This window comes from Gobio gobio, assembly GCF_949357685.1.
Source record: "Gobio gobio genome assembly, chromosome: 16".
Taxonomy (NCBI): domain Eukaryota; kingdom Metazoa; phylum Chordata; class Actinopteri; order Cypriniformes; family Gobionidae; genus Gobio; species Gobio gobio.
Window position 1 is genome coordinate 5696431 of NC_137109.1, and position 24582 is coordinate 5721012.

The 24582-nt window shown below is 40.4% G+C and overlaps 1 long non-coding RNA gene across 1 annotated transcript in view; it reads left to right on the forward strand.

The window, feature by feature from the left end:
* Positions 1 to 6541: 6541 nt before the first annotated feature.
* LOC307139343 overlaps positions 6542 to 24582 on the forward strand; it is a 96487-nt gene continuing 78446 nt past the window's right edge. Inside the window, exons 1-3 of the long non-coding RNA XR_013818112.1 lie at positions 6542 to 6636; positions 6735 to 6849; positions 6937 to 7042. This is a non-coding gene — a long non-coding RNA (uncharacterized lncRNA). The remainder of the gene's footprint in view (positions 6637 to 6734; positions 6850 to 6936; positions 7043 to 24582) is intronic.

A 24582-nucleotide genomic window follows, 5' to 3' on the forward strand; every position in this document is an offset into this window, starting at 1 on the left:
AGGTTCTGATTTGGGATTGTGTGGTAATGAAATGTTATTATGGCTGAAATGAAATGCGCTGTAATCACGTTGTAGCTTGCTTGTACTAAGAGCTAGTTAACGCTTGGCAGAGTACTTTAAGATTCATTATGCAATTATGTTCACCATTCTGTTTGTGGGATGCAGTATTCGAGCAAAAGAAAGGGTATTTGATAGCCCAGCAGCTCAAATAAACCCGAGTATGCTGCCTCCTGCATCAGGAAGTAGGCTGAAGTGGGAATTTGGCAGGTTGGATTTCTATACACATCCAACATTTCCATATTGCCGAAAACCAAATGTTTTCCATTTAACATGTCTTCATCACTTTCACTCACTTGGTATTACTCCAAACTTTTAATCTTTCCGCCCTTTTTACCCCCTCAGGCCATAAGAGGAGATGCCTAAGGCGCTGGAGAAACTCATCAGCGTTTGGATTATGAAGTTATAATCCACTCAGGTTACATACTAATCAACTTCCTCCACATGCAATAGAAACTAAAGATGGAAATCATTGTCTTTGATTTCGATAAGTATTAAAATTTCTATTTTAAGAGGCCCGTTCAAAAAAATTAAAGGGGTTATGGACCCCTTTTTATTATTAATTTTAACCCCTCTGAGATATACTTTGAATATTTTTGGGCTGTAATTCATTAAAGTATGAATTATTCAATTATTCAAAAGATCAAATTAACTTAAAGTGCCCCTACTATGCTATTTTAAAGGCTCCTGATTTTGCATTGGAGTCTCCTACAACAGGTTTACAGGCATCAAAGATCAAAAATAATTTTCCCATAATATGCGTTGCACATCACCACAATGATTCTCAATGATGGGTCATTCATTAATGACCCATTATGAGATGTTTCAACTGTAATTCCTCTCCATCAGCATTAACAAGAGGACGTCCATCAACAAACCCATGTGTATATTTCTCATTTACTGCGGTGATCGTGCAGGAACTTTATCAATAACAGCGCATATGTTAGCCCAGCACTGACGTGAATGACTGGTGTAACATCAAAGTGTGTGAAACAAATCATGCTCCATCATTTATCTTTGCTCAAAGTAGTAAAAACGACAGACAATCTGCATTAATAGACTCAGTTTTAGGTGATGGTGGCCCACAGCTGATGAGCAGAAGTATTTTAGAAAAGACAGTAAGAACGTGAGTTAGTCGGAAACTTAAACAATATGAAACACAAAGCTACATGTTTTGAACACCCGGTAGAAAATATATACATCCATCCATCCATCCATCCATCCATCTTCTTCCGCTTTATCCAGGGCCGGGTCGCGGGGATAGCAGTCTAAGCAGAGATGCCCAGACTTCCCTCTCCCTAGACACTTCCTCTAGCTCTTCCGGGGGGACACCGAGGCGTTCCAAGGCCAGCCGGAAGACATAGTCCCTCCAGCGTGTCCTTGGTCTTCCCCGGGGCCTCCTCCCGGTTGGACATGCCCGAAACACCTTCTCGGGAAGGCGTTCAGGAGGCATCCGGAACAGATGCCCGAGCCACCTCAGCTGACCCCTCTCGATGTGGAGGAGCAGCGGCTCTACTCCGAGTTCCTCCCGAGTGACTGAGCTTCTCACCCTATCTCTAAGGGAGCGCCCAGCCACCCTGCGGAGAAAACTCATTTCGGCCGCCTGTATCCGGGACCTTGTCCTTTCGGTCATGACCCAAAGCTCATGACCATAGGTGAGAGTAGGAACGTAGATTGACCGGTAAATCGAGAGCTTCGCCTCACGGCTTAGCTCTTTCTTCACCACAACAGACCGGTACATCGACCGCAATACTGCAGAAGCTGCACCGATCCGTCTGTCAATCTCCCGTTCCATCCTTCCCTCACTCGTGAACAAGACCCCTAGATACTTGAACTCCTCCACTTGAGGCAGGAACTCTCCACCAACCTGAAGTGGGCAAACCACCCTTTTCCGACTGAGGACCATGGCCTCGGATTTGGAGGTGCTGATCCTCATCCCAGCCGCTTCACACTCGGCTGCAAAACGTCCCAGTGCATGCTGAAGGTCCTGGTTAGAAGGGGCCAACACGACAACGTCATCCACAAAGAGCAGAGACGAAATCGTGTGGTCCCCAAACCTGACACCCTCCGGCCCCTGGCTGCGCCTAGAAATTCTGTCCATAAAAATTATGAACAGAACCGGCGACAAAGGGCAGCCCTGCCGGAGTCCAACATGCACCGGGAACAAGTCTGACTTACTGCCGGCAATGCGGACCAAACTCCTGCTTCGGTCATACAGGGACCGGACAGCCCTTAGCAAAGGACCCCAGACCCCATATTCCCCGAGCACCCTCCACAGGATGCCGCGAGGGACACAGTCGAATACCTTCTCCAAATCCACAAAACACATGTGGACTGGTTGGGCAAACTCCCATGAACCCTCCAGCACCCTGTAGAGGGTATAGAGCTGGTCCAGTGTACCACGGCCCGGACGAAAACCAGACTGTTCCTCCTGAATCCGAGGTTCTACTATCGGCCGTATTCTCATCTCCAGTACCCTGGCATAGACTTTCCCGGGGAGGCTGAGAAGTGTGATCCCCCTGTAGTTGGAACACACCCTCCGGTCCCCCTTCTTAAAAAGAGGGACCACCACCCCGGTCTGCCATCCCAGAGGCACTGTCCCCGACCGCCACACGATGTTGCAGAGGCGTGTCAGCCAAGACAGCCCCACAACATCCAGAGACTTGAGGTACTTAGGGCGGATCTCATCCACCCCCGGTGCCTTGCCACCGAGGAGTTTCTTGACCACCTCGGTGACTTCAGCTTGGGTGATGGACGAGTCCTCCTCTGAGCCCCCAGCCTCTGCTTCCTCAATGGAAGACGTGATGGCGGGATTGAGGAGATCCTCGAAGTATTCCTTCCACCGTCCGACGACATCCCCAGTTGAGGTCAACAGCCGCCCATCGCCACTGTAAACAGCGTTGGTAGGGCACTGCTTCCCCCTAATATATACATCAATAATTATTCATACTTACATGTGATTCTGAGGAGCTGGTCCAAATAAACTTGTACTGACCCATCTTTCAATAGCAAGTTTGGTGAATCCCGCGTTGAACTCTGAGATTTGAGAAGCAGTTGTCTGTAAAATGACGTGTTTGAAGGCGGGTCAAGTTGTGGGGCGGACGATGTACAACATAGGCGGGCATTATGCAAATGTCTTATCTAATGGCGTAGAACCATAATCAGTGATGCCAGTAATGCGTTACTTAGTAACGCGTTACTCTAATGACTACTTTTTTCCAGTAACGAGTAATCTAACGTGTTACTATTTCCAAACCAGTTATCAGATTAAAGTAATTTATCCAAATCACTGTGAGTTACTATTTTAGTCATTTTCCTTAGTAAAAATATATATTAAGTGAAGTCAAGAAAGACTGTCGGCCCCACATAAGGTGGCCTCAACTACTATGCACTTACATAAAAAAATAAGTACAATGTACTTACTGTGTTTAAATTGTATTGCAAAACACTTTTGCTGATATTGAGATGGGATATGGGTAGGGTTAGGGACAGGTGTGGTGGTGTGGGTAAGTTTAAGGGTAGGGTTAGGTGTAAGGGAAGGGTCAACAGTGTAATTACATCTGTAATTAATTTATGTAGTTACATTTGTAATTACATACAGGTATATTTAAAAATGTAAGTGCAATGTAATGTAATGTATGTACACAGTAAGTCCATTGTATCAAATGATTAATTAAAATGTTAGTACATAGTAGTTAAGGCCATCTAATATAAAGTGGGTCCAGACTGTCTTTATTACATTTTTTATTAAAACATGTTTTTGTTTTTTTTCAGGAAATATTTTTTAATTTCAACTTAAAATGTCAGGAGATACATTGTTGACGTTACTGTTAAAAATGCACTTCCAATAAAGTGAGTGTTGGCAAAAACGGTTGTCATTTCTATGTTGAGGCGGCAGGGGTGTTGTCTAACTGAGTTACTTTTAAAATCAAGTAATCTGTAAAGTAACTAAGTTACTTTTTAAAGGAGTAATCAGTGATCAGATTACTTTTTCAAAGTAACTGTGGCAACACTGACCATAACGCAGTGGGATTCGAAAACTAAAACGACTCGTTTAGGCGGTTCAGAGCCGATTCTTTCTTTTGGGAGACAATGACTTTATTTATCCAGCACTTTCAACTTTACAACTTTGCAGAACTTTTACATTCATAAACAGCGATATTACACACTGCATGAAAGGGAATATTTGAAAAAAACATAAAAAATATTCTCATGAACTAATTAAAAATCAACATTTGCAGAGAAAAACACTCAGTTTAAGACAGTACATCATTGTGGTAGATCAGTAAAGTGCTGAAAAAATGACAAGAAAGTGGCTTTAGAAGTCAATCCCTATCTCTGTCAGCCACTATCAGTCTAAGAAATCCATTTTATTTGTCAATCTGTCTTAGGTAGATACAATACTGAATGCTGTTCTTTTAATTGTAAGTCATTGTACTGTACACACGCAAACTGGAGTCTTCGGCTGCTGTCACATCTTGCTGTTCTTCAGCATCTCACGCCATTTTTAAATTGCATGTCAAGATAAAACACGTCTTTTAACTGTTCAACTGTTGCCCAGTTGGTTTTATGTCCTGTATGAATGGCTCTCAGCAAGTGTTGTATTGCGAGACTTTTTCTATTTGAATTAAATGAGCCGTCGTTTGCTTCTTTGCCTTTAAGACTTCTATATGTAAATGGCCTCCTCATGTGTGAATTGATACAGCCCTTTGTTGCACTTTTAATCACAACATGCAGTGTAGTTTTATAGTGAAAAGAAGTTTAATGTCAATAATGGCAGGAGAAGCACATGCACATGCAAACAAAGACAGATTTATACAGTAAACCCTTTACATTTTATGTAGGTTACATGTTATTTTGATGGTCCACTTGAGACATTCTGTTGACTAGTAACGTTGCACCTACATGTCAACTAACTCTCATTAGAGTATTAGTAGACTGTTAGGGGTAAGGTTAGAATTAGTAGAGTTAGGGGTTAGCAGAATAGGTTTACAAACAAATTGGATGTTGGCTTGACAAAGCCTTGTATAAAAGTTTGAACTTAAAAACACATTGCCAGCGTGAATTTGTTTGTTTGCTAACATGATTAGTATGTTACTGCCTTGCTGACAATATTAAAATGTTGTTAGCATGTTTTAACAGGTTTTGCTAACATGATTAGTATGTTGCTAACATGGTTTAACACATTGACAGGATTATTTAATATGTTGTTAGCATGATTACCATGTTGTTATCATTAATTAGCATGTTGTTACCATTATTTAACACATTGTTAACATGTTCTATCATTTTGTTAACATTAGCATTTTGCTACCCACATGAAAAAATACTATAGTATATTATAGTAAAATTACTCTAGTAAATACTATAGTGTTTTTGAACCGTACTATAGTAAATATACTACAGTAAATTAACAAAGTGTGGTAATTACTATAATATACTACAATATACTACAATTTACTGAAGTTTCTTTACTACAGTATGGTTCAAAAACACTATAGTATTTACTAGAGTAATTTTACTGTAATTTTACTATAATATACAATAATATTCTATAGCTAGTATTTTTTCATGTGGGTAACATGAATTAGTAGGCTATGTACACATTGCTAGCATGATTTAACATATTGCTAGCATAATATAACACAATGCTAACATTTTTAACACGTTGTTATCATGATTTACCACAAAGCTAACATGATTAGCATGTTGCTGCCTTGCTGACAATATTAAAAATGTTGTTAGCATGATTTAACATATCGCTAGCATGATATAACACAATGCTAACATTTTTAACATGTTGTTATCATGATTTATCACAAAGCTAACGTGTTAGCATGTTGCTGCCTTGTTGACAATATTAAAATGTTGTTAACATGTATTAACAGGTTTTGCTATCATGATTAGTATGTTTGCTAACATGGTTTAAAACATTGATAGCATTATTCAATATGTTGCTAGCATTATTTAGTATGTTGCAAGTGTGTTTTGCTAACATTCTTTAACATGTTGATGCATGATGTTAGCATTATTTAATACTTTGCTAGCATTTTCTATCATGCTACTAACATAATTACCATGTTGTTAACATGTTGTTATCATGAATTAGCATGTTGTTAGCATTATTTAACACATTGTTAGCATGTTCTATCATTTTATTAACATTAGCATTTTGCTAACATGAATTAGTATGCTGTTAGCATTACACATTTGCTAACATGTTTTAACATGTTGCTAGCATTATTTAACATATTACTAGCAGGATATAACACAATACTAACATTTTAAACACGTTGTTATCATGATTTAACACAAAGCTAACATGAATTAGCATGTTGCTGTCTTGCTGACAATATTAAAAATGTTGTTAGCATGTTTTAACAGGTTTTGCTAATGTAGCAGGTGAGGTTGTTGAGACCGGAAGAGGGTATGAGGGCCGGCCCACTGGCATTAATTACTTGATCAGGTGGCTGCAGGGTGCTTTCTTTTTAAATGTGTCCAAGACGTGGACGGGTGAACAATAGTGTGGTGTGCGTTCGAGGAGTGAGCCTTGGAGTTAAGCTGTGCGGTCAGGAGAATGTGAGTCTTTTTCTTTGGAATGTTATGTCCATGGGTTTGTAACGTTAAACTCATTTCCCATTGAGTAGCGCTTAACACGGCTCATTGTTTGTTTGTAGCTCGGCCTGGTGTCTGGAGCATATGGTGACCAGTAAATGGTACACGCAGTTACAAGTCTACATTGCTCACAGTATAGCGAGTAACGTTAGTGATTCCATACGGGTTTGCAGCAACGTAAGTTTACTTGGTTCCTTTCTCCCTCAGACGTAGCATATGCTATTTATAGCTCTGATTGTTTCCTGTTTGATTATCTGTGAACAGAAGCAACGCTGACGCTGGTGAGTGTGCTCAGCTAGTCACCCACACTGTTAAACTTCGTTGGCTTCGAATTCATCTACTGTAGGTCCTACATCTACTGGCTTCAACTGTAAGTCTATTTAATTCCTTTGTGTAGCCATTTGATTGACGAAGGCCTGTATGCAGTTGCTACTAAACCTAGTAGTTCAATCATTGCTCATATCATATGCTTTTGCTTACAGGAGGATTACTTCCTCTGTCCAACTAGCCACTGTTTTTCCTGGGTTAAACCATCCTTCACACTTTTATTGCTTTGAGCATGCGTGTTACAACTGTGCTCTGACCTGGAGCTTGGTGGGCCTGCTAAGCTTAGCCTGCTAGCTTCATTGTTTGTTTGTGTTTGTCTTTTTTTCTCTCTCCTTTTTTTTGTTGTCTGTTTGTTGTGCAACCATTGTAATTTTGTATTTGGCCTTGGGCATTGTGCAATATTCCTTGTGGGGCAGTGTTCCTTTTGTAGTGCCCACCGGTGTGCAGTGTGAAACGCCGTGTGTGTGTACGGCCTATTTGGTGTGGAGTCTGTTGTAGTGTTGGAGTGTGTTTGTACAATACCCATTTATTCGACTTTATTCACCAAGTTACAATGTGAACACATTTTGCTGTGACTTATTTATTACTGGTTCACCGCTTTCAACAGAATATTTGCTTGCCCCAATTCATGGTTGTATTTATTGTGTCTACTGTTTTAATAAAATTATATTTTTGATTACATCAGTCCCATTTGTGTTCCTTCGTTGGACAACCTGCCTAGATAGCCTTAAGGGGAGGGCTACTTGGGTTTTCTAGTTTAATTATACAAAGTGTGAATCTGGGTGCCCGCTAGGGGTCACACTAACATGATTAGTATGATGCTAACATGGTTTAACACATTGATAGCATTATTTAATATTTTACTAGCATGATTTAGTATGTTGCAAGTGTGTTTTGCTAACATTCTTTAATATGTTGATGCATGTTGTTAGCATGATTTAACATGTTTTGCTAACGTGTTAACATGTTGCTTGCATGATTTAATACTTTGCTAGCATTTTCTATCATGCTGCTAACATAATTACCATATTGTTCACATGTTGTTATCATGAATTAGCATGTTGTTAGCATTATTTAACACATTGTTAACATATTCTATCATTTTGTTAACATTAGCATTTTGCTAACATGATTTAGTATGTTGTTAGCATTACACATTGCTAACATGTTTTAGCTAGTATGATTTAACATATTGCTAGCATTATATAACACATTGCTAACATTTTTAACACGTTATCATGATTTACCACAAAGCTAACAAGAATTTGCATTTTGCTGCCTCGCTGGCAATATTAAAAATGTTGTTAGCATGTTTTAACAATTTTTGCTAACATGATTAGTATTTTGCTAACATGGTTTAACACATTGATAGCATTATTTAATATGTTGCAAGTGTGTTGCTAACATCCTTTAACATGTTGATGCATGTTGTTAACATGATTTATCATGTTTTGATAACATGTTTTAACATGTTGCTAGCACGATTTAATACTTTACTAGCATTTTCTATCATGCTGCTAGCATAATTACCATTTTGTTCACATGTTGTTATCATGAATTAGCATATTGTTAGCATTATTTAACACATTGTTAGCATGTTTATCATTTTGTTAACATTTTGATAACATTAATTAATGAGTATGTTGTTAGCATTACACATTGCTAACATGTTTTAACATTCTGTTAGCATGATTTAACATATTGCTAGCACGATATAACACATTGTTAACATTTTTAACACGTTATCATGATTTACCACAAAGCATACATGAATTAGCATGTTGCTAGCATGATTTTACCAATTGTTAACATGTTTTAGCATTTTGTTAAGATTAGTATTTTGCTAGCATGATTTTATACATTGTTATCATGTTTTAACATTACCAATGGCATGTTGTTAGCATGACAATTTGTTAACATGTTTTAACATTTTGCTATCATGATTAGCATTTTTCTAACACAAATTTACATGTTGCTAACATAATTTAACACATTGTTAACATGAATTAACATGTTGCTGGCATTATTTTACACATTGTTAACATGTTTAACATGTTGTTAGCTTGAATTGGCACATTTCTATTATGTTTTAGAACGTTGCTAGCCAGTTTTTCTGCATGAAAAGGATTTTGTACAAAAATCGTATTGTACAAAAGTGTTGACACTGCTTCAATTAAAGTTTTTCTATTTTTCGTAGTTTTGATCGTCCGTTTTAGTCGGATCAGTTACCCGTCACAGTGGTTGTAACTTGAAAAATACTTTTGTTGAGCAAACATAATGATTAAATTATTAAAATGATGTACTTGCAAAGATACTTATAGTGGAATGTCTGTTGGAGAATCATCACAAAGTTGTAGCAGATATTAAGCTGATTTAAGCAGTTTACTAATACTCTAATGAGAGGTGTTTGACATGTATTAGCAAAGTTACTTATAGTTAATTGAATGCCTAACGGTGACCATCAAAATAAAGTGTTCGCTCGTTTTCAATTTCTAAAGCAAATGGGATTGAATGTACAAAACTGAGTTTTACCGTCTGCCATGATGGAAAAAAAGGTACATCCAATCACTTAGATTTCTGGATTGTTTCATGAAGTAAATGAAATTGATATTTTGTAAATACATTTAGACTTTCCATCTAATCATTTTCATTTAAACTCACGTAAAGAGATATTTCTAATACATTACAAACAAATACGCCTTAAAACAACTACTGAAGTACATGGTGCTTTGAACAGTGACATGCACGTTCTTTTGAACAGACCTATTATAAATGGAGGAAGAGAACGAGACTTGTCCAGCAGTGATGAAAGACCAGTGGTTTTCATTCCAGCAGACTCTATCAAACCCACCCATATGTGAAACTAAAATAACATTCCACCCGCTTGTCTGAAACCTCACAAGTCCTCCAGATAGTGTATCATGTGAGATGTGTGCCACTTCACATTATGGAAGCGATGCTATCCCTGTGCTTTCAGTGCAGCAATGACACTACAAAAGAGCTTAGGATTCGCTTTCATTACATCGCCAGCATTAACACCATCTTTTTATGCAAAAGAGTTGTGGAATAATAAACCTAAACCTTATCCAGAGTTGAGAGTTGAGAGTGTTGTCAGCTCAGCTTATGTAACCATCCCAAGCCAAATAAACGCATCCCTGGCTACATTCGCTCCTCATTACTAATTAAAAAAATAACGCAGCCATTGGCAAGGAATAAGTCAATTGAGTCTGTGAACTTAAGTGCCTCAAAGGTACATTGAGTGTTGTGTTAAGATTGTGTTCTGCTGAGTAATGATCCATTTGTTTTATATGAAGTAGATAAAGCAATATACACCAAACCTTGGCTGCCTGTAAGCTATATATTCGCCCTGCTCTTTATATAAAATTGGATATATAAGTATATACAAAACTTTGCATATATACACTCACATAAAACACTATATACAAACTTAATAGCAAATCTCAACTGATTGACTGCTTGTATCGTCACAGAATGTAAACTATATTATCGCACAGCTCTAATCTGCTAAATGCGACTATAAGGCATGACAATATTGATATTGTATAAATTAACAAATATTTTAAGCTGCTTTGAAATAATGTGTTAAAAGTACTATACAAATAAATGACTTGAATTTTGACTTAATATAGCAAATTTCAACTATAATATACCATAGTACAAAATATGAGCATACGTTTGTTTTTAACTTTGGTAAGGACTAACATCATAGTACCCTAGACCAGGGGTTTTCAAACTTTATGATGCCAAGGACCCCCAAATATGATGAACCTTTATGAGGGACCCCCTTCCTAAAATTCATCTATTTTTATGTACGAAAGAAAATTTAAACTGTTAGATGAATAGTAAGTGTGACATTATAAATACAATATATTGTTTCCCAACTTAAACTGGATATTGATATTGGATGTATAAACCTGAAGTTAAAATGTATTTGTATAAGCAGCTCACAAACTGCGTTAAGGAAACTGCCTTACAACCCCAGTGAGCGAGATAAAGGGCACTATAGTGAGAAATACTCACTAAAGATACAAAGCAAACATATACAATTCTGGAATGTATACGGCAAGAAAGGAGAGAAACATTTAGAAATGAAACAGAATGAATATTCTGTAAACTTTATCCATTTTTGTTTTGTCTTTTTATTCTCTGAAATTCTCTGGGGACCCCTTAGAACCTTCTGGAGGACCCCTGGGGGTCCCCAGACCCCAGTTTGAAAACCCCTGCCCTAGACGGCACAGAGTCAGTTCCCACCCCTGTTTCTATGATTGAGACTCCTCCTCTGCCGATACCTTCCTGTCTGGATGTCCCGGTTCCTTCTGGAGTCTTTCCAGCCCTGCTGGTCCCACCTAGCCTGGACTTGCCAGACTCTCGTACATTTAATTTGTACAGAGAGTTTGGCCACTCTTCATTGACAAGCGTTTACTTCCTTGAAGGTGGGTATTCTGTTGAAGTTTAAAACTATTGGATCTGCTCAGAGTCACTCTGATCTGCCATAACCAATTGCTAACGTTTGGTCATGATGTATGTCATGCGCCGTTCGCCTCTGATTCTCACATGGAAGTCCGCAAATAAATGTTCACACCACCTCAGTGATAAAACCTAAAACTCATGCATTTGGATTGTGATTTATTCACGGTGGCGGGGAGAGTTTTGTGATCGGGAACGCGCTGCTCTCGTGGTCCGTAACATGATTGTATGCTGTAAATATGCTGTCATATGCTTGGTATGATAAGAATAAATGCTGCCGTAAATAACGTCCCAATTCAAATGTTTACGAGCTTTTCTTCTTTTTATTTTTTTAACGATGATGAAATATATATTGCTCTTGTAAACACTCGCCAGCATGTAAGAAATACAAGTCTAGAAATGCATCCAAATTACAGCGAAGCGCAACTGCACGGTGCTCTGCAGGGGTCATATTCTGGTTATATTCTGGTCAAAGATATAGATAAGATATAAGATATATTCTTGAAAACTCAGAGATGTGGATTCGGAGAGCAATTAAATTACCACTCGATCTTGGTGTTTGTCTAAAACAGTAGGTAATTCGGCCGGGGATTTTAACGTGGGCGGTGGGAGATGGACGGCTTCAGCCAACTCCTCCACCACTAACGGAGCTGGAAAATCAAACTTTTCTCGGGCCACAACAACATGGCCACCAATAAAACTCAGCAAAAATTGTTCTTGCTCTGACCTTAACTTCTGGATATATGGCAGCTGTGCCAGGAATGAATGGCTTCACTCACATCTTTCTCCGCCGCCATTACTGAACTACAACTCAAACTAGCGCACAACATCAACGTCATCATATTCAGCCACTCCCTCTGTTGGCTGATTGGACCGGTAAAAAATTGTTCGGAGAAAACCTAAGAATATACCGTAGTCCCAGACGGAGAACTGAAGGAAAATTAAAAACTAGTGGAAATACGTAGGAGGGTGGAGCCAGGCTAGGTCCCACATAGCCTAAAGTGTCCTTTGTTGGCGCTGGTAGCAGCCAGCCTCAAGAATCCTTTGTCACAGTTGGTCTCACCCAGCCTCAAGTCTCCTTCATCACCATTGGCTTTGCCCATCTCCAAGTCTCCTTCTTCACCATTGGCTTTACCCAGCTTCAAGATTCCTTTATTGTGGATGGTCCTGCCCAGCCTCCCTCTCCCTCCTCCTCTGCCTTAGCCCTCCATTTCCTCGGCCTCGCCTCCCTTCAGACCCTCAGCTCCCCCTTTCTGTGGATCTGCCTTGGGCTTCCAAGTCATCAGTGCCGCCTTGGTCTGATGATCTCCTAGCTTCACATCAAGCCTCTGAGCCCTGGACTCCACCTTGGCCCGCCGACCCATCAGCTGCGCCTTGACTCTACGCTCCCTCGGCTCCACCATGGTCTGTCATCTCTCAGACTCCACCAGGCTCCCTCGTCCCTCCGGCTCCACCATGGTCAGTCATCACCCTGGTTGCGCCAGAGACTTCCAGTCCTCTGGCTACGCCTCATCGTTCCACCGCTTCAGTTTCACGGGATTCTTCCTTATTTCTGGCTACACCATTGTGGTCACTCCAACTGGCTCCAACCCTGTCTGCCAAGCCCCCGTCTCCACCTCTGCCCTCCAGTCCATCAGTGGCATCCTGGATCTTTGGCTCCTCAGCTCCACCTGGGTCTCCTCCTCTCCCGGGTCCACCTCAGTTGGGCAGGATCTTGGCTCCACCCTGGCTCCTCCCTCCATCAATTCCACCAAGGGCCTTCATCTGGGTGGCTCTTCTCTAGATCATCCTCTGGTTCCTCACTCCGTTGTCTCCTCCCTGCCTCCACTAACCCATGGACTGTTCTGTTTATTGGAGAGTCTGAAATCCCCTCCTGGAAGGGGAGGTTCTGTCACACACACACAAACACACACCGGACTCTGCCTCACTCTTCACCACACTCTCACTCACAAACTACATTACCCAGCATCCCTCACGATTTTCACCTGATCACCATCACAGTCTCATTAATGCCCTATAAAGGACACTCACTCAGTTCACTCATTGTTTGGTCAGCATTACGGCAACAGACTTTACATCCTGTGAACATCAACCTGAAATACTACTTACCCGTTTCTGTTCTTCATTGCCTTCCATTCCATTCCAGTGTTGTCATCTCCTTATGTGTTCCTGTATAGTGAGTTTTACTACTATTCAAGGACTCTATTGCATCCTGCTCTGCCACATTGTTACCATTCCCTGTTTGATATGGAACCATTGTCTTATCCTGTATACTCACCTGTGTCTTCAATAAACCTGCTTTCGGTTCTTTCCATCATCCATTGTCTGAGTCTACGTTACATTATCATGTGACCTACCAGCTTCAGCTGCGTTGCTTCACTGTCATTCACAAATCCTCTCCCATGGCTTCATGGGATAGTAAAGTGTCCATTGTATGCACATTTCATAATCTCGCCGGAAGCAGTAGGTCATCCGAACAATTTTTGCCTACTCTTTTAATGAGTACCGTGACTTTGGACATACTTCTTTTGTCACATACTGTTAGTATGTAGTAGGGAATTGTGCGATTTCAGACACCGCCTTGGTCTGAGCTCAGTGCTGTATTATGTCTGTTCACACAGGAAGCTAGATTGAATGTAAGAGAATGAAACAATAAAGGCACAGATGGAATGTAAATTGGCATCCTATGTGCTCTTAATGCTAAATATAAGTGAACCGCACTTAAAGAGACCCATGAAACAAACCGAGTATTAAACACCTCAGAGTGTGAGACATTTTCATGTCGCAGGTAGAAAAGCAAATCAACACATGGGATTGCAGACAAGGTTTGTATTTTCATTTGTTTTGTAGAGACAATCAAATATATTTACAGACTGCAAAAAATGGATCTGTTAGATATGGGTAAATTCATAGTCAGAGAACATGCGGTTATTGTGTGCTAATTAAAAGCCTACAGTGAGATTTCATTTCATGAAGATAATATATTTATCAAATGGTCTGTCATATTTCCTCAGTGAAGATAAGGCAGATAGTATGAGTGGCTGCGTGTGTAGAGTCTGTATGCTTTAATTAATAGCCTCAGGGGTTGAGAGCTGAGATCATTCCAGATCTCCAGAGGAGAGTGCAGTTAATTAGAAAATGTGAATATGTATCAGTGGTTTTACAAAAAAAAAAAAATGCTGACGAGCTCGGTATGTTGTTTGCATATTCATGTTTGTTAGGCTTATGTTTGCTTGTTTTCCGTTGCCTTTGTTCCCGCTTCTCGTTTGTTGTCATAGTTACTGTTTGATTGATTATCCCAACCTGTCTCTTGTTTTCTCTCTCAGTCAACATGTGTAATTATATATAGTCCTCAGTTTGACTCATTATTTGTCTTTGATTTTGACCCAAGTTGTGAATAAAAATAGAAATAGATCCTATAATTAATTTCATTACTGCAACCAACACTGACAATATTTAAGTACTTACAATATTTTCCATTTGCAGTGTCCTCTACTACAGAGGCACTCTGTATCTATGCCATATATATCAAAGTTATACATTTCAGTCTGGTTAGCCAATCACTTCTTCACGTAGATGGGGTTTAATAGTATAAAGTATATATGAGCAAAGTGTACAAAATTAAGAAAGAGACCTTTCTAGCAACATTAGATTTTGGCGTGAGTTTAAATCCACTTTTTTCCCGATCCCATTCCTCTCGTATTCCCATTGTATATGAGCCCAGAGATTTTATGTTTCGTTTAAAATATTTGGATGTCGTGCAGCTCATATTGTAACTGTGCACAAAGCGGTATCTCCCTTCCTGTACCTTCGAGAACACTTTTACTGATCAGCAGGTTAAATATGGTCATGGTAATGTATGGTGTAGGGTGGACTTTAGGGACAGGGACTCTAATCTCCCAATAAAGCAGCATCCATTTACGATTTTATTAAATATAATCATACAGCTACACTTACTATGTTGTTATTATTACACACCATTTGATAAAGTACTATTACATGCAGACGTGCAAATAGTAGGCATATCAAATTATCAATAGCATCTGCTAACATAATTTGCACTGCTATTTTCACTTTAATGTGCAAAGAAAATACTGCTGTTTTCACTTAGTGTACATGCATTTAACGCTATTTGCACTTAATATCCTCTTCTGAGTCTGAGTCAGCGGTTCTCAGCTGGTTTTCGCAGTGGATATAAGTGGCTTCTTCTTTTGTGAAGAAGGGGACCTGATCTGGTGGCGGAATGGCACTGGCACACTCACACACACACACACACACACACACACACACACACACATACATTTTACATTACCTCCACACGGCAGTCTTTAGTGCACAGATTTATCACATTGATTCCACGTTTAGCATAGCTCCTCCCCTCAGTGAGCTGAAAACAGTCTGCCATGTTTATCTCCTCTCCAGAGTGTTCAAGTAGGAAATGTGTTCTTATTAAAGCTACTAAAGTTATTCAGTCGAGAGCAGTGAGTGATTTTCTGGTTCTGGTTTCTGGTTCAAGCGCAATAAGACGTGAAAGAGAACTTAGTTTAATACTCACGGGATGTCCCGTCTGACACATAGCTTTCTGTGCGTGTGCTTCAGGCGTGGGTGTGTGTGTGTGTGTGTGTGTGTGTGTGTGTGTGAGCTCAGAAAACCATATCTCAGAAGTTTAGACTGATATGGCTTTAAAATGAATTGCATTGTCACATGAGCATGATAGAGATGATCATCAAAACCAAACAGATGTTTTAGTTTTTGCCAGAGCATCGGAGGCACGAGTTGTACAGGCCCCGCCCTCTTCTGCAAAGTGGGTGGAGCAGCAGCTCATTTGCATTTAAAGATACAGTACATGCTCGGAAACAGCATGTTAACAATACAATTATTGACATTGTCAGGCATTTTTCATTTACAACATTTACAATGAAAACAAAGCAAAACACACCTGATGCACATTCCTTGTTCTTCATTTTCTGGAAGTATTTTTGTGTGTTCAATTAATAGAGGGTACACCACCATCTTGCTTTGACATTTTAGTGCTATATGGAATATGTATTATATGGACTCTGTGAATCCAACCCTAATGACTTTTTTTCCCACTCTATATTCAGTATATGAAAGAGAGGACCGATTAGGATGAACTGATTAGTTAAATTAAATCAAACTTTCTGGCACTACATATGGGGAAAAAGGAGCTTTTAGGACGAAGCAGCTTATAAAATGAATCTGGCTTTCCAATATTACATTTGTTTGTGTGTGTGTGTGTGTGTGTGTGTGTGAGTGTGTGTGTGAGAGAGAGAGAGAGAGAGAGAGAGAGAGAGAGAGAGAGAGAGATTGATGACCTTTTAGATGAGTGTGTCTGATTATTCCATCAGTTTTAAGATTAAAAGAGTATTGTAGTGGTTGGGCTACACTACTCATTAGAAAATGGAGCTTGTTACTGAAAATGCTACTCTGTTTTGAAAACAGCTGAACTGCTGTCATGCTACTGAAACACGTAGTTCAGTTCACGTTGCAGCTTGAATCTGCGGTCAACTCGGGTAGGATGTGCATATTTTCGACTCATTTCAACTGTCATTCTGCAATCTGAACCTCACATTTTGACATGCAATGAATCTCTGACAACTGTTTCCAGTTAATAGAGGAAATGCTCTCTGAATGTCTATGCTAGCAGACATATACAGTACATCGATGTGGTGATCCAGTAAAGCTTAGGAAAATGTACATCAGGCATTTCTTAGAAAAGCATTATTATTTTTACATTAAAAGAAAGGCATCAAAGAGTATGCTGAAGCTAATGAAGCAAGCGAGAGAGAATGTTTCAGAGGAGAGAGCTGCTTTGTTTCTTCATGTTAAAATGTTGGCATGAATAATTAATTACGTTTAGATTAGCAGTAGTGCCTGAACAGCACACAACCGTTTGACAGCTAAATTTAGCAGACTGAATTTACTTTTTGGAAATGGAAATAAAAATGAATGCACAAATACAGATATGCATATGTTATGTGTATATGAAAAATTATGTTAGATGCCACAAATTCAATACCACACCGAAAACTAATTTGCTATGATAATGAATAGTGCCATTATACATTTTATTTAAAGCATTAAATATCAATGCAAAACAATGCCATGTAGCCTCCATGTATGTTTTTGATTAAGCCTTTTAAATTAAAAATGGCTTCAAAGACAATCAGTCACTGATAAAAACGATTCCCTTGTAGTTTATGAGCTTCTTCTTTCCACAGAATTTTTTTTTATCCAATTCAAGACTTTTATCTACAATTCACTTTTGTCCTAACTCTCTGTTCTTTTTTGTCTTTGCTGGATTCGCTTTGCCTTTGGATAAGGAACACAGTTATCGTTGTCAAATTCTGACTTTGTGCTTTATTCTACAAATACACATGTATATGTTGCAGTTAATGTGATAATGTTTCACAACCAACTCAATGCAAGCCAAAATTAATTTATTTAACCTTCTATAAAAGTAATGTTCATGGGATTGAGAGAATGGTACAACAGACAGAGGCTTGGAAATGCTTTTCTTGTTAAAAAATAAAAGGCTCTTACATCAAAGAGCATGATGAAGCTAATGAAGCAAGTTAGTGAAAATAATGTTTTAAAAAGAGAGAGCTGCTATATTTCTTCATTTTAACTTGAATATGAATAATTTATGAGGCTTCAACTGGGAGCAGTGCCGGAACAGCACAGAGGAGTCTATTTGTTGACTGAAACTGACAGATTGAATTTGCTTTAAAAAAAAAAAAAAAAGATTAAAGAGATATGTTATTAACTGTTCTTATGGCAGATCTGACATATTGTTATATACTAATACTAATGTTAGTGGGTGGGATATATTAGGCAGCAAGTGAACATTTGGTCCTCAAAGTTGATGTGCAAGAAGCAGGAAAAATGGGCAAGCGTAAGGATTTGAGCGAGTTTGACAAGGGCCAAATTGTGATGGCGAGACGACTGGGTCAGAGCATCTCCAAAACTGCAGCTCTTGTGGGCTGTTCCTGGTCTGCAGTGGTCAGTGTCTATCAAAAGTGCTCCAAGGAAGGAACAGTGGAGAACCTGAGACAGGATCATTGATGCCCGTGGGGAGTGAAGGCTGGCCCGTGTGGTCCGATCAAACAGACGAGCTACTGGAGCTCAAACTGCTCAAGAAGTTAATGCTGGTTCTGATAGAAAGCTGTCAGAATACACAAAGCATCTCGGTTTGTTGTGTATGGGGCAGCATTCACTCTAAAAAATGCTGGGTTAAAAACAACCCAAGTTGGGTTGAAAATGGACTAACCCAGCAATTGGGTTGTTTTAAGCAAACATTTAACCCAACCGCTGGGTTAAAACGACCCATTCACTGGGTTAAAACAACCCAATTGCTGGGTTAGTCCATTTTCAACCCAACTTGGGTTGTTTTTAACCCAGCACTGTGGGAAGAAGGCAGGCCGGCGGAGGCGGTGTGATGCTTTGGGCAATGTTCTGCTGGGAAACCTTGGGTCCTCCATCCATGTGGATGTTACTTTGACACCCCCACCTACCTAAGCATTGTTGAGACCATGTGCACCCTTTCATGGAAACGGTATTCCCAGGTGGCTGTGGTCTCTTTTCACCTACACACTATTAGGTCATAATGTTATGCCTGATCGGTGTATACGTATGTATATTTAGTGTTCTGCCCCCACTTTGTGTCGCATTAGAGACATCTAGTGGTTTAAAGTTGTATTGCATTTGATTTCTCATATTTTAGTCCCTCCTCTCTTGCCGTAGTTTTTCTGTTTTGCTTCTGACTCTAATATACGGAGAGGACATGCAGCGGCTACTCTTTTCTCTTTGCCTTTGATAGTTTATGAAGCCCTAAGTCTGTGAGTATTTCTGTAGGAAGTATTTCTACTTTGCTATAGTCTTTGTGTATTGTCCATTTTAGCTTAATGTTGTACTAATAGAGGATAATCGCGATTAGCATCTCTCCATTGACATCCATGTTAAAGTTAGCTTAAATGCTTACTAATACTGTAAGTCTCATTATAATGGCTAATTTTTCTTATGTGATAGCTATTTACATGTCAGACTTGAGTTGTATATTCATATATATGTATATGTGGGCAGTTTGTAATGCCATATTATTATGTTTTCACAGTTTTACAAAAAAAGATTGGAAAGATCCTTACTAAAGGCCTCTCTCTACTCCGGTTTCCTGGGTCTTTATTTTATGCTTCTTATGTTCGCTATCTGCTACGCTAACCTGTTAAAGCAAGAGCAGAATATTTAGTGTATATTTAGTTTTTGTTTTCCAGGAATATGATCGGATGATATGACAGTGATTGGTTTATTAGGTTGAGATCCAAATAAGATGTCTTAATAATTATTTTACTTAAAGGGAATTTGTCTGCATATTATTAATGTGCTGAAAGACGGCTAGATTGTCAATTGTCTCTACAAAGTACAAATGAAGGCAAAAGCAGGTCTCCCTGGACCTCATCCACAGCATGAGCGCTAACACCTCAGCCACAGCTCCAGCCAGAATTCATTTTCAAATCCAATCCTTTCCTCATCATGTATGTGCTGCTTTAATAGGAAACTCAAACAGAGGACTACAAGCTAATAATTGTGATAGATTGGGCATTGGGGAATGTGGAACGGTGACATTGGCCTGACTTTGAAGGGTGGTTTCTGCTTTTGCAACCCAGGCTTGACTGATTTCAGAAGCATAAATGATAAAGGAGAGAGAATCTGTTGACTGGAATTAATCTGTTGATGCTCGAGGGTGGGCTGCCATGTGGGGCTCAAAGATCTATTATGGTGCATTGCTTCCTTCAGATATTTTAGCGCCGATATTTTGATTGCATTGAGGTGAGAGTTTGAGTGGGTCAAACTGTCGTATGGTCAAATTATGAATCCAGTTTCCACTTTTTTCGTCTATAAGAGATTCTATTAAATCAGGTTCCACTAGCTTTGGCAGTATATTATTGCATATTATGTTGGTATTAGCCAAACCTTTTAAATCCCAAGAACAAGAGTTGATCCTGTGCTCAAAACAAGACAATTCTTAAGTTTATTTATTTATTTATTACTTGCGGGTTTTGAACGCTTTTCAAGTTCTCGTGCCTGGTGAGAAATACTGATGGGAGTACAAACAGTGCAATATGGTGCCCAATGTGATTCCATTGTGCTGTTCTGATTGCACATTTGGCTGAAAATAGCTTGTGGTAGGTGTAAAAAATGACTACCTCCAAAGTTTTGGAAGGCTGCAGATGTCCTGGCAGCTGATGCAGTGGAGACAGATGGATATTGAGAGGACAGAGGTAGTAGGAAGAGAAGGAAATACTAAAAGTGCAGAGCTGTAACTGGATCAACACTGGAAGAAGATGAGCTGCTGTGGTGGTCACTATAGGGCTGGGCAATATAGCTCAACATGTATATCTCAGTCCCCCGGTTTCACAGACGAGGCTTAAGCTGATCCCACACTAAAATGCATTTTTGAGAGGCTTTAACTGAAAGCAACTTGCAAAGATATATCTTTAAATATGTTGGTGTCGTTGTTTTATCTCATGATGCACATAAGTAATGTTTTTTTTTTTCTATGACATGTTCAATTTGTACAAATATGTACGAATTGGTTGTGAGATAGCGTTGAATACACTAAGTTTCATCATGCTGGCATGTGTGGAAACTTTGAAACCATGTGTGTTACAACTAGCCCTGCGTTATGGCGATTTCACACTGCCCGATTTTAGCCCCGATTTTGATTCGCAGACATGTTTTGCAAAATCGCAGACAAAAGCCCCAAATCATTGGCAAATCGGTGCTTGTTCACGTGAGTGACAATCACGCAGTGTGAATGATCAAAGACGCCAGTGTTCGAACTATACCGTGGCCTTTGGGGGAGCCCACTTTCTTTTCTTTCTTTTTTTTGCTTGCTCGAGGTCTTACAAAGACACATAACAGCTACAAGTGTATACACTAGCCAACTTGCTTTATGCAAGCACTAGATACATCACAATTAGATCGTAGATCAGGCGCAAAAAAAGATCGGTGTCACGCTCAGCTGAATAATCTGCTCTATGCCAGCGTGCTCCACCCATGAACCACTCACCGGTAAAATGACGTTCACTCAAATCCCGCTCAGACATGACATTTATCCCTACTATAGTCTACTATACTTGTTGTAGAAATTAAACAATGCATTTTGTTTCATATTTATGTTTAAATATTATAAAGTTATTTTTAAATTTCATCTGATTATGAAAAGTGCAAAGATGTGAGTGGGTCAGAAATGATTTTGGTGGTTATTATATTTTATTTAATATTAAGTTTTGTAGAAAGACTTTCTTTAAAGTTTCCAGTTTCCGTGTCCAGGGATCGGGTCGTCTAGGCCCCCGCCCTCGACTGCTGCCCGATTCGCTTTGCACCGGCCCCTTACGGTCCCTCCCGTGAGTGGTGGGCCCACGGGAAGGTGTCCCCACGTCGCTCCTTCGGGCTGAGCCCGGCCGGACCCCATGGGGGAAGGCCCGGCCACCAGGCGCTCGCATACGAGCCTCTGCAGCATCGCGTGGCGGTCGGGGACAGTGCCTCTGGGATGGCAGACCGGGGTGGTGGTCCCTCTTTTTAAGAAGGGGGACCGGAGGGTGTGTTCCAACTATAGGGGGATCACACTTCTCAGCCTCCCCGGGAAAGTCTATGCCAGGGTACTGGAGAGGAGAATCCGGCCGATAGTGGAACCTCGGATTCAGGAGGAACAGTGTGGTTTTCGTCCTGGTCGCGGAACACTGGACCAGCTCTATACCCTCTACAGGGTGCTGGAGGGTTCATGGGAGTTTGCCCAACCAGTCCACATTTGTTTTGTGGATTTGGAGAAGGCATTCGACTGTGTCCCTCGCGGCATCCTGTGGAGGGTGCTGGGGGAGTATGGGGTCCGGGGTCCTTTGCTGAGGGCTGTCCGGTCCCTGTATGACCGAAGCAGGAGTTTGGTCCGCATTGCCGGCAGTAAGTCAGACTTGTTCCCGGTGCATGTTGGACTCCGGCAGGGCTGCCCTTTGTCGCCGGTTCTGTTCATAATTTTTATGGACAGAATTTCTAGGCGCAGCCAAGGGCCGGAGGGTGTCAGGTTTGGGGACCACACGGTTTCGTCTCTGCTCTTTGCGGATGACGTTGTCGTGTTGGCCCCTTCTAACCAGGACCTTCAGCATGCATTGGGACGGTTTGCAGCCGAGTGTGAAGCGGCTGGGATGGGGATCAGCACCTCCAAATCCGAGGCCATGGTCCTCAGTCGGAAAAGGGTGGCTTGCCCACTCCAGGTTGGTGGAGAGTTCCTGCCCCAAGTGGAGGAGTTTAAGTATCTAGGGGTCTTGTTCACGAGTGAGGGGAGGATGGAACGGGAGATTGACAGACGGATCGGTGCAGCTTCTGCAGTAATGCGGTCGATGTACCGGTCTGTCGTGGTGAAGAAAGAGCTAAGCCGTAAGGCGAAGCTCTCGATTTACCGGTCAATCTACGTTCCTACTCTCACCTATGGTCATGAGCTTTGGGTCATGACCGAAAGGACAAGATCCCGGATACAGGCGGCCGAAATGAGCTTTCTCCGCAGGGTGGCTGGGCGCTCCCTTAGAGATAGGGTGAGGAGCTCAGTCACTCGGGAGGAACTCGGAGTAGAGCCGCTGCTCCTCCACATCGAGAGGGGACAGCTGAGGTGGCTCGGGCATCTGTTCCGGATGCCTCCTGAACGCCTTCCCGGGAAGGTGTTTCGGGCATGTCCAATCGGGAGGAGGCCCCGGGGAAGACCGAGGACACGCTGGAGGGACTATGTCTCCCGGCTGGCCTTGGAACGCCTCGGTGTCCCCCCGGAAGAGCTAGAGGAAGTGTCTAGGGAGAGGGAAGTCTGGGCATCTCGGCTTAGACTGCTGCCCCCGCGACCCGGCCCCGGATAAGCGGAAGAAGATGGATGGATGGATGGATGGACTTTCTTTAAAGTGCATTTCGTTTTGTATAAATTGTATCTTAATTTTAATCTATGTTTCATCAGCCAATTGCCTGGATTTAATAAATAGACAATAAGACATTAATCGTGACATGGAGGCGCCGGAGTGATCACAATTACTCTTGAACACGTCTCATAAATAAAACAAACCTCAGCAGGATACTTGCCTCACAGACATGAGAAATATGTGTATAGAAAGCTTGAAATGTCCACTTTTAAACGAAACAATTCGAAATGAAAATAAATATTTAAGCAAATTGCATGTTCACGCGAGCAGCTCATGACTGGCGTCTCAAAGTTTGTTCAGAATGCTGCGCTTCATCACTGCATGTGCTGTGAGTTTAACCCTCTGAAGTCTGAGCTGTTTTGGGGCCATTTAGAAGTTTTGACATGCTCTGACATTTGTGTTTTTTTCAGTTGCTTATAAAGTAAAAAATAAAGTTGCTTATAAAGTAAAAATAAAGTAAAGTTATAATGGTAAAAGTGTAATTACACTGTATTCAGCACAAACTGGGCTACCATAATATCTAAGCAACATGTATGTACATGCTTGTATTTTTGAGAGAAAAATGTTTATGCATGATTTTTGAAAAAACACAATATATATATGTTCACAAGGCTTTTGACTCCATGGTGTATTTGCATTGAGTTTTTGCTTCGAACAGATGTGCGAATCATTGAGCCTACTCATTCACATAAAACAATACACTGATTTTAAATTTGTAAGACAGTTTTTCCTCACAAAGCCCGTATGCGAGGAGGCGTGATATCTAATAAATAATGATGAGATAACACCTGAGATAACAATAGATCATAATAGGCCGCATAATGACCCTGCATAATGAGCTGCATAATGAATGAGCTTCAGGTGTGTGACTGAGAGAGTAAAAAAATGCTCCTCTTATTTAGTTGAAAACTGTACTTATCTAGTAAATGCATCTTGATTTAAGAATGTTTAAATATTTAGATGCATCTTTACACTAATCCTGACTTTTTGTTTCTTAGTTGTTGTATTAGTTATTACTTTTTATATATATCATTTCTGATTATGGCATAGCTTTCTGCCCACCCAATAAAAAACAAATGCTTTGATCAAGGGCCCGGTCGGGTCGAGTCAAGTTCGG